Here is a 10,510-nt window from a genome sequence, read left to right on the forward strand (position 1 = left end):
TATGCACCGCTGCCATCTGTATTGGCAGGATTTATTGGAGGATTCCTTTGTCCTGATCGCAGGTCAAAGGGATTTTCAGTGGGATGGGGGCTGGTTCTGGAGCAGATGGTCACACAGGGCCGGAGATTTGCATGGGGGTCAGCGATGCTGGCCCACCTCTACAGGAGCCTACATGAGGTGGTATACCTCGGATATGGGAGTTTATCAGCAGGGGTGACACTCTTACAGGTATGGTGCTGGGAGCACATTCCAGCAGCGAGGCCACTGGTAGACAGGGATAGGCCCGTGGGGGCAGCTTATGCATATGGTTATAGAGGCCTAGTTGTCCAGCGTAAGCTGGGCAAACTAGAGCACTGGAGGAGGGTTTTTGATGACATAGATACGGTCACCTGGAGACCGTACACAGGCTATGAGGTATGGGCTGAGGATGGGATGGAGATGCTGTTCATTTTTATGACGAGGCATTTGATTGGGAGGACCCCGTTCGTCATTGAGCGGTTTTTGGTTACCCGAGTTTTGAGGCAGTTCGGGAGGCAGCAGGGTGTTCCACAGGGGACATGCTTATATGCATGGCGGCAGCAGGATGTGGCCGATTGGGGGCCGACTATTGACAGTGCCGTTGCGATTGAGGAGTTTACTGGTTTGGCCGGGCAGATCTGGGACTATGCCCCAGAGATACAGGATGCCGGTATGACTGACGAGTTTGCTCATTTATTTGCTACTCGGGCGGTTGCGAGGATCTCAGATCCAGAGGAGATGAGACCGGTTTTTGAGTCGGATGGAGAGGAGGGAGACGAGGGAGATGAGGGGGATGATGGGGATGATGGGGGTGATGGAGGGAGGAGGAGAGGGAGAGGTGTGCAGAGGGCGGTACGACAGGGCCGGATTGAGAGAGGGAGGGGAGGATTGGCCATTGGGGTTGGTAGAGAGGGCAGAGTTACAGAGGTATTAGCGGTAGTAGGAGGAGGAGAGGAGGAGGTGGGGAGACCAGTGCAGAGGAGGAGGATAGATATTCTTCCACCTCCCGTACCCAGGACAGGCTGAGTGGGGGGAGTGGCGCCAGCACAGGTACCGCTACGGGTTCGAGTGCCGGGACACATAGAGGACGCCCAGATCCGGACTCTTCAGATCACTGTGCAGCAGCTGCAGGCACAGATTTTGACTTATCAGAGGCAGATCTCTCAGTTGATCACTGAGAGAGATACTGAGATGGAGCGGCGGGGGTGAGCAGAGGAGGCCTTGGCGATCGTACAGAGAGCTGCGGCGGGTGGTCCCTTGAGAGACACCCTGAGAGAGCTGACACGGAGTGTGCAGGAGACTACATATTACAGGCGGCACTATGAGGAGGCAGTTCCCAGAGAGCGGTGTGTAGAGAGCTTTGCATAGTCGAGATCGAGTCAATCTCGAACTGTCGGGGCACGATCAGAGAGCCGTGGAGTGACAGGGCCGGCGGGACAGGACCCTCCTGCCAATCTGGGTGCGAGTGTCTCAGGAGCCAGACAGGATCCTCCTAGAGATCCAGGAGCAGGTGCCTCAGGGGCTAGACCATCTCCATCAGGGGATAGTCATACTTGAGAGACATGGTCTCTATTGTATTTTGAGCAGTGTATTCTTTGTACCAGACACAGTTTTGACACATTTTGTAGATGTTGATCATTTTTTGAGAGATATATATATAGAGCACCATTTTTGACCGATGTGGTGTGTTTATGGATGTATGTGTTATGTGTGCTTCTTCCTTTTTACATGATGATGTAATGCTTATATGTATGATATATATGTATGTTATGAGATGTATCTTGAAAATGAGATGTATGATGTTAATATGCTGCTTTATGTAAGATGATGTGTAATGATGTAATAATGATAGATGGGATAATAATGAGATGTAACTTATTATAAAATGTTATGCAACTAATTGTAAAATGATATGCAACTAATTGTGAAATGATATGCAACTAATTGTTTTTGGAGCATCTCTCATTCTGTATTTGCCATCCGATATAACCATTCATTTGCTTTCTTTGTAAATATTATCATTGAGCATTGATTTGTTTAGGATATGTTGAAAATTTATACAAGCATAATGGTATAATTGAACCATAATAACCTGAGAAAATTTACATGATTTTTAATTTTGCAAGATAGCACAAGCGCCAAGGTATATTTGAACCAGGACGACCTGAGTGCGTATTGCGTAAACAGACAAGAGTAGATCATTTATAATGCGTGAAATGGGATTAAGCCTTCAGTGATATGGATCACATCTCGAGGCAAATATTCACACAGTACAAGTGATTGCCTCCTAGACAGAAGACTAAGAAAATTTTGGAAGTTCCTCATGATCTCTGGCTTTGAAGCTTTTGATGAGAAGATTCCAATTTATTTAAAAAGTTCAAAATGTAAAATAATCAAGACTTTAATGCGATAATGCAACATTTAGTATTTCAGAAAATCATCCATCCTTGAGTTCCTTTTGTATTGTTCATGTTTTGGTTGTTTGTAATGAAGTGCAATTGTGTTTGTTGGATGTGCTGTGTCTTGAGATTTCACAATAGTTGGAATGTTTTGGAATGTTTGCAAGTTGTTGAACAGTTTAATGCCCCTAGATGAGTGTTGGTCTGGATATGATGACGTATAGTGATTTCCAAGCCATGGTGAAATACGATAAGAGAATAGACACAGATGGATAACTCAGGATAGTGACTATGCTAAATTTGTCCTGGATAGATGATAAGTGTCGGGCGATGGCCAAGAGTGTTTTGATGGATAAAATGGCATGGATAGAGAGAAAGGAGCCGGCCTTTCACAAAGGCGCCTGTTTACCAGGTTTTCACCATTTGTTTTTATTGTACTTTGCATTTTAACTTTTTTTTTTTTTTTTGGCGTTTTCCGTGCACTAGGCTACTTTAAGTATAGTACTTCTTTAGATGAATGCTATTAGTTGGATCATCAAGCACATCTCCTTCAGAATTTGTTAGCTGATAGGCACCTGATCCATAGACTGAAATGATGACATAGGGACCCAACCAGTTAGGTTCAAATTTCCCTTTCTTTTCTCTATCTTGCTGGTTTCTTGGATTTTCTTTTAAGACTAGATCACCAACCTTGAAGTTACGAGGAATGACCTTATGATTGTAGCTCCGGCACATGTGTTGCTGATATGCTTTGAGATGAGTATAAGCATGTTGGCGTCTTTCATCTAATAGTTCCAATTCTTGCAGTCGATTGACCCGATACTCTTCATTTGGAATCAAACCTTTCAAAGAGACTCTAAGAGATGGAATTTCTACCTCCAAGGGTAAAATAGCCTCTGATCCATATACCAAGGAATATGGTGTTGCCCCTGTAGGTGTGCGGATGCTAGTCCTGTAGGCCCAAAGAGCTGGATTGAGTTGTATATGCCAATCTTTGCTTGCATCATTCACTGTTTTCTTAAGGATTTTTAGGATCGTTTTGTTAGATGCTTCTGCCTGACCATTTCCTTATGGATAGTATGGTGTAGAAAATCGATGCTGGATTTTGAATTTTTTACATAGTTCCTGCACATCTTGGTTTTTGAAAGGTCGTCCATTATCTATGACAATTGAACTTGGAATACCATATCTGCAGATCAGATAATTTAAGATAAAAGAAGCAATTTGTTTCCCAGTTACTGTGGTCAGGGGAACTGCTTCAATCCATTTGGTAAAGTATTATGTGGCAGTTATAATGAACTTTTGTCCATTTGAAGATGAAGGATGAAAAAGGGGATATGGATAGAGATAGGATAGAGGTGAAGCAGGATTGTAGAAAGAATTGGATGATAGAAGAAATGAATAGATAGGACAAGGGATGTGGATTAGAGGACATGGGAGATATGGTAGGAAGAATAGAGTGGATGAACTTTGCCCCCAAGCATAGAAGTTTCCATTTGCAAAAAGGTGATATGTAAGATTGTCATAGTATTTAGCACCATCTGAATAAGTGTTCTTGAACTTTTCAAAGATAGAGACCCATCCCACACTTGGAACCTCTGGAAAATTCAACTGAACATTTCTAGCAACTAGGAAGCAGACTCAAAAGGGAAGAAGAATCCCAAACTGGATCAAGGTACTTAGTCTTTGATTACCCATGTGTGTGCAAGTGGGTTCATTCTGGCTCATATGATCATTGTAATCTTCAGAATCCAACATGGCTAGCTATATGAGTTACCTTAACTTCAAAAGCATCCTGGATAGAGCCTCGTTGCTAGCGAGCGTCCATAGCCCCGAGGAGGTTATCGCTGTAATCTCACAAATATTGCTCCATTGCCAGCCAGGCGTCCATAGCCCCGATGGAGTTACTTGCATGTTCCCATAGCCAATCATTTTGATATTTCATTTCATTGCATTTTTCTTTTCTTGATATTCGTTTTCTTGCTCATGCTTTTGATATTTCTTTTTTTTTTCTTCTTCTCTTTTTTTTCTTGCATTGGCTTGTAAGTGATGAAACTTACATGGGTCTGATAATTATAGTGGCGCTGAAGCAAGATTTTAGATTTTTCACTAGCCATGTCTTCAATTTAAGAGATCACAATGATTTAGAGCAATCGATTAAGTGTATGAGATATAGTAATCAAAAGATGTCAGTACCAAGATACGATAAGTGGTTCTTTTCTGGATTGAGTGTGTATCCCAACCAAAAGAAAATGTTAAAGAGGAACAACCTCAGATTCTGAAGCATTTCATGAATAGATATCTAAGAAAAGGACTGAACATGAGATTCGAGCATGGGCAAGTATGTGACAAAATGACACAAACACCTATCTCACAGATGAAAGATTTATGCAAAGGATTGAATGATAGGGATGGAAGGATAGAAAAGAGGCGTTGGATAATAGATAGAATGTTTGAAGATTTGTGCAAGGATAGAGGGAAATGTATTCAGGATGAGTGTTGGTACTTGAGAAGTGATGAAGAGATGGAGGAAAATTGAATTTTGGGACAGAAGGACCCAAAATAGATAGAGGAAATGATAGAAGAAGTTTTGGAAAGATGTTTAGATAGAGGATTGAAAGAATTTCAAAGATGTGCTCCTCATTGATCTTTCTTATGGATCATTTGAGGTGATGGATTTGTGGATGGAGGGAAGTAAGGACCCAAGATGGATGGAAGGGATGGAGAATTCGATTGTGGAATGAAAGGACCTAAGATAGATTTGGAGGATGAAGAGATTCCTTGATCTTGATCTTGACTTGGAGTAGGATCATTTGAGTTTGTGCTTTTCTCGAATCTTGTTGGATGAAAGTCTTTCCTAAAGATAGTTGAAATGTTGATAACCATCTCAAAAGATGTTTTGTTGGATATGGAAATCTTCTCCACTTTATGATTTTTCCTTGTTTGAACTGACTTTTGAGTTTGATTGTTGGATACTTTGCAAGATATTTTAACATTTGTGACAAGAATACATAGCACACATGAAGACAATGATCATCCTAATGCTAAACATTGAGTGTATATTCTTTTGAGGATGTGTTCAAATCCTCGATGTTATCACTGGTTTGATTTACAACAAAAGACACATCAGATAGACTCCTTATTCAAAGGTCATTGACAATATCATAGCCCACTAGTCTCGATACTCCGTTAGCTCAAACAGCCTTGTCACCCCCTAGAGGGCGCCCGTTTTTTTGCCCTTTGCCAGAAATTAACTCAAAGTGAATCGCTTCACAATTGAGTAGTTATCTTGGGAGATATATGGTGAGTAATCTTGGGGGCGGATTCTTCCCCACCCTTGCACTATGATATTGCCAATGTTTGGCAACTGACTCAGCTCAAAGTTTCTAATGCTAAAGTTCGTAATCAGGCTTCCCGTTCGGCCGTCAGTGATAAACTCCCTCAGGAGGCTTCCCAACCTTTAGAACAAAGGCTTTACGTATCTCAAGGATACTGGGGGAAGGCTAATCGCTGCGCGTAACCGTTGAAAGGGACTTTCGTCACCCTCCACTTTTGATTATAGTGGGTTGGAACACTTGGCTTCAAAGTCATTCCCCACTTAGGTCGTTCCCTTCACACTGGCCAAAGAATGGCTTTAAGAGTTGTTCAACCCCTCGGGAAGGCAGGCCTGCTAAAGGATGTAAATGCTTGAAGTACAGAAAGCTTAAGAGTGGTTTGAGTTTTTGATCACCCAGTTATGGGGAGAGCACATACCTTCCACTTTCGAGACAAGGCAATCAAGTTGTTCTTTTTAGCCTTCAAGACAATGATTTGCTAACTTCTATTTGGAGATGTTGCTCCAACAAGCATGATGTTCTTTTTAACCTTTCATAGCAAAGTGTGTATTTCCAAAACTTTTGTAAAACAAGCCTGGTCACCAAAGTAAATCGTGATTTTTGGTCAACAAAATTAAAGTCGATAGGGGAAAACTTTCCCTCTTTGCCTTGCACAAAATGAAAATGAGGTTCTTTTACTTTGCAAAATGAAGTGAATCCTTTTAAACACCAAAGGATGGTGAGGTTCGTTTTAAGCTTTGCAGAAAGTAAATTTGCTTGTTCTTTTTAGAGCTTCCAAAATGATGTGTTTTTCCTAACTTGCAGGAATGAAAGGTTTGCTTTGTTGTTCTTTTTACCATGCAATAAAGAAAGATGAAGTTTCTTTTAAAACACCAAAAAGGAAGGCATGAAGTTCATTTTATGCATCCAAATGAAATGATGAGGTTTATTTTAATTTGTGCAAAAAAAAAGAGAGTGAGTTCTTTTTAACCAACTTTTGTTGAAAGAAAGTAAAAAAAAAGAAACTTGAAGCTTCTAAACTAACTCCTTCCCCTTCACAAAAAAGATTAGAACCTGCACATAGTCAGTGATCAAATGTTAGTGTGGGCTTACACAAGCCTAAATTCTGATCTTGGTTACAAATTTTACAATTCTGATCCTGAAATGCCCTGAAATTTGTCTAAGTCTGAAATTTGGAAGATCTTCCAAAAACTAGATTTTGCATTACAACTCCTAGAGGTCTGAAACCCCTCTCAAACATCCTGAAAGTATATATGGAATATAACTTCATTTCCTCTTATCTTTTTCCTTTCTTATACTTAAATGTTATATTCCATATATACTATGCCTCTCCATGCGCTAAACTATTGCACGGACGCGCTAAGAAAAAGCACCCACGCGCTATTATGTGCCCCCAATGCGCTAATCTGTTTTATGGACACGCTATTCTGTTTTTCTCCCATGTCGAGACCTACAGAAAAATATTAGTGAAAGTCATGCGCTAAAGAAAGGACTCCACGCGCTAGAGTATAGACCCCACACGCTAAACAGTGAGCGGGATGCACTAGACTGTTAATCAGATGCGCTACTCTGTTTTTCTCCCGCGTTGATACCTACAAAAAAATCTTAACGGAGGTCGCGCGCTAATGTTTGAACTGCACGTGCTAGAAGATGGTCTCCATGCGCTGAAAAGTGGATTGGATGCGCTACTCTGTTTACTGGATGCGCTAAACAGTGTTTTGCCCGCGTCGATACCTACAGGAAATTTTTTTAATACAGATCATGCGCTAAGAAAAGGTCTTCACGCGCTAAAACAGAGAGCCCACGCGCTAAACAGTAGGCTAGAAGCGCTAAACTGTTAGGCGGATGCGCTAATCTGTCAGGTAGACGCGCTGATTTGTGTTTCGCCGGCGTCGACACCTACAGAAAAATTTGTCAATAGTGTTATGCGTTAAGGAATAGTTTGAACGCGCTAAGACAGAAAGCCCACATGCTAAACAGTAGGCTAGAAGTGCTAAACTGTTAGGCGGATGCGCTAAAAGGTTTCTTAGACGCGCCAATTCTAGTTTCCCGCGTACTTGCAAAAGTCTTCAAATTCAATAAACGATAGGTTATTGGGGTGCGTGCCCCATGGTGGGCGCCAGAAATGTATGTGGGAAAAATGGGTTGTTAGAATTTAAAATGTGAAAAATATGTAAAATACCAATCCACACACACACACAGAGGACTTCTTGATGAAAGCTATGGAGTAACGATGCGTTACTCAGCTTCCCAAGGAGGGTCCCATGGTTCTCTATCTCACAATGTCCCTCAAACCAATGTTTTACTCTCAGATTACTGAGCAAAATGGTTTAGGGATGGCAAATATGAGAACGAGAGAGATTTTAACTGTTTTTAATATGAGATGTGTTATAAGCTAGATGAGATGCTAGAAATGCAATAAACTAAATGATAAGATGACAGGGTTAGTATGAATACTATCCTAGCATACTATATTTAATCTATGATTGAGCTAAAATGATAAATAAACTACTTTAGCATGCATATTCATGATTAATTCTGATCTAAAAGAGGATAAATGATGAGCATAAGATGATATGAAAGCTTGAAACAATTTGAGCATAAGTGTGATGCTTCAAATTTGAAAGATGATTGTTAAGAATGGAGGAATGAGAGCTCTATTTATAGCACAAACAGGGCAATGGATGGTCAAGATTGAATGGCTTAATCAAGGGCCAAGTTTGAAAGTTGGGGATCCATGTGCACAATTGGCACCAATGAAATGATGACAAATGTCCACACCAGATTGGGTTGAAAGAAGAGGTTGGAGGTATTAAAGGCCTGAGGAGACCTCATGGTTATCTAAAGGCTAAGGGTCAAGTCTAAGTTAGGTTTACCCAATGAATTAAGATCTAATCCAAAGATAAACCTTTGTGCAAATGATTAAGAGATAATTATGGTCAAAGCATTAATGACCTGATGAGACCCTTGGGTTGGATAGAGGTTGAGTCAAAACAAATGTTTTAACCATGTGGGAGGGTTTGAAATAACCATTAATGGTTATTGGAGACTTTGGGGATTAAGTGGTTGAAGGTTGGAAGCCTTCAATGGTTTTCAAAGACTTTGGGGGTTTTGGTGGTTGAAGGTTGAAAACCTTCAATGGTTATCCAAGACTTTGGACCATTTGAGAAGTGACCTCCCTTTGCTTAGGGATGTGACAAAGTTTAAAGAGGGTTTAGGTTAATTAAAATTGGTTAGAATATTCTAGAAGGGTTTAGGAAGAGGTTTGGGATTTTGCAAGTGGATGTAGGGATAATAGGATTTAATTGAATTATTTGATTTTCATTCAATTTGGTTGGAATTTGGGGAATTTAAATAAATTAGATTTATTCAATTTAGGATAACTATTTAATTAAATTTGAATTTAATTAAAAGTGGCTAGGGGGATTTAATTGAATAAAATGATTTATTCATTAAATAGTATAGTGAATTTAATCAAGTGATTTACTTAATTAAATAGAAGAATGTGGATAATTTAATTAAATTGGATTTAATTAAATAGGGAAATGAACATAAAATATTCATTTTAGGAATATGGTCATTTTTATACGTCTACAGCTTCAACAACATCTTTAGGTTCAATCTTAGAAATCAAGCATATATCTTCAGCAACAAGTCTTCTTCTGGTTATCACACCTTTGTTTTTGTCACCAATAATCTAATTCTCTGAATGATTTATTTTCATGCACCTCAAAGTCTTCAGATTATTCTGACTCTCACGATCTTGAACTTCTTCATTGACAACAACAATATCTAGATTAACTGTCTCTACTGGATCATTCTACTTCAGGATCTCAGTCTGTGTGGGCTTAGAAACAATATCTTGATCATCAATCTCATATTTGTATGCTCTCATCCACTTCCTATGACATTCTTTATGTATCGGATTGGAGGGCTTCACAATCTTAAGAAAATCTCTAACAACTTGAATAGAACTTATCCTTATCATGCATTCAAAATTAACATGACACATCCTCCTATGCCACAACCAACTTTCATCAATCTGAGAAATCAAGAAACTTTTCTCAGCGACATTCAAGTGAAAGATATTACCTTTAATCTTAGTCCATGTTGCAAAATTTATACCAAAGGCATTCAAAATCTTGCATTTACCATTCTTGAATTGCAAATCATATCCCTTGTCAACCATCTGCCCAACACTCAAAAGATTATGCTTTAAACCTTCAACATATAAGACATCATCAACATTATTCTTACAATCAAAAGATATAGAACCTCTACCAAGAATCACACAAGCTTTATCATCTCCAAATCTCACTATACCACCATCATACCTTTCCATATTCATAAATTTACTTTTATCACATGTCATATAATGTGAACAACTATTGCCAATTACCCATTCATCTTTCTCTTCAATCTTAGCAGCCAAAGATTTCTCCTCAACAATGCAACTTGTAGGATTCACTGGTACCGGATCATCTTCCTTGATAGAAATAAATACAAATTCATCTCCAGAATTCTCATTGTTTGATTCCTCATCTATCACACCTTCTGTTGGACATTGTTGTTGCTACAATATGTTGTCATTGATGTCAACATATTCTTACTCCAATGATTGCAGATTGCTTTATTGGGATCATGATTTGGTGTATGGAGTATTTCTTGTATCATTATATTATTTTATATTGGTTTTGGTGTTCTAAGAAGCTTAATTGATCATATCAGATGATCGGGTTATGCAGTTTGTTTATCTAA

This window comes from Cryptomeria japonica, chromosome 1 (assembly GCF_030272615.1).
Source record: "Cryptomeria japonica chromosome 1, Sugi_1.0, whole genome shotgun sequence".
NCBI classification, from domain to species: domain Eukaryota; kingdom Viridiplantae; phylum Streptophyta; class Pinopsida; order Cupressales; family Cupressaceae; genus Cryptomeria; species Cryptomeria japonica.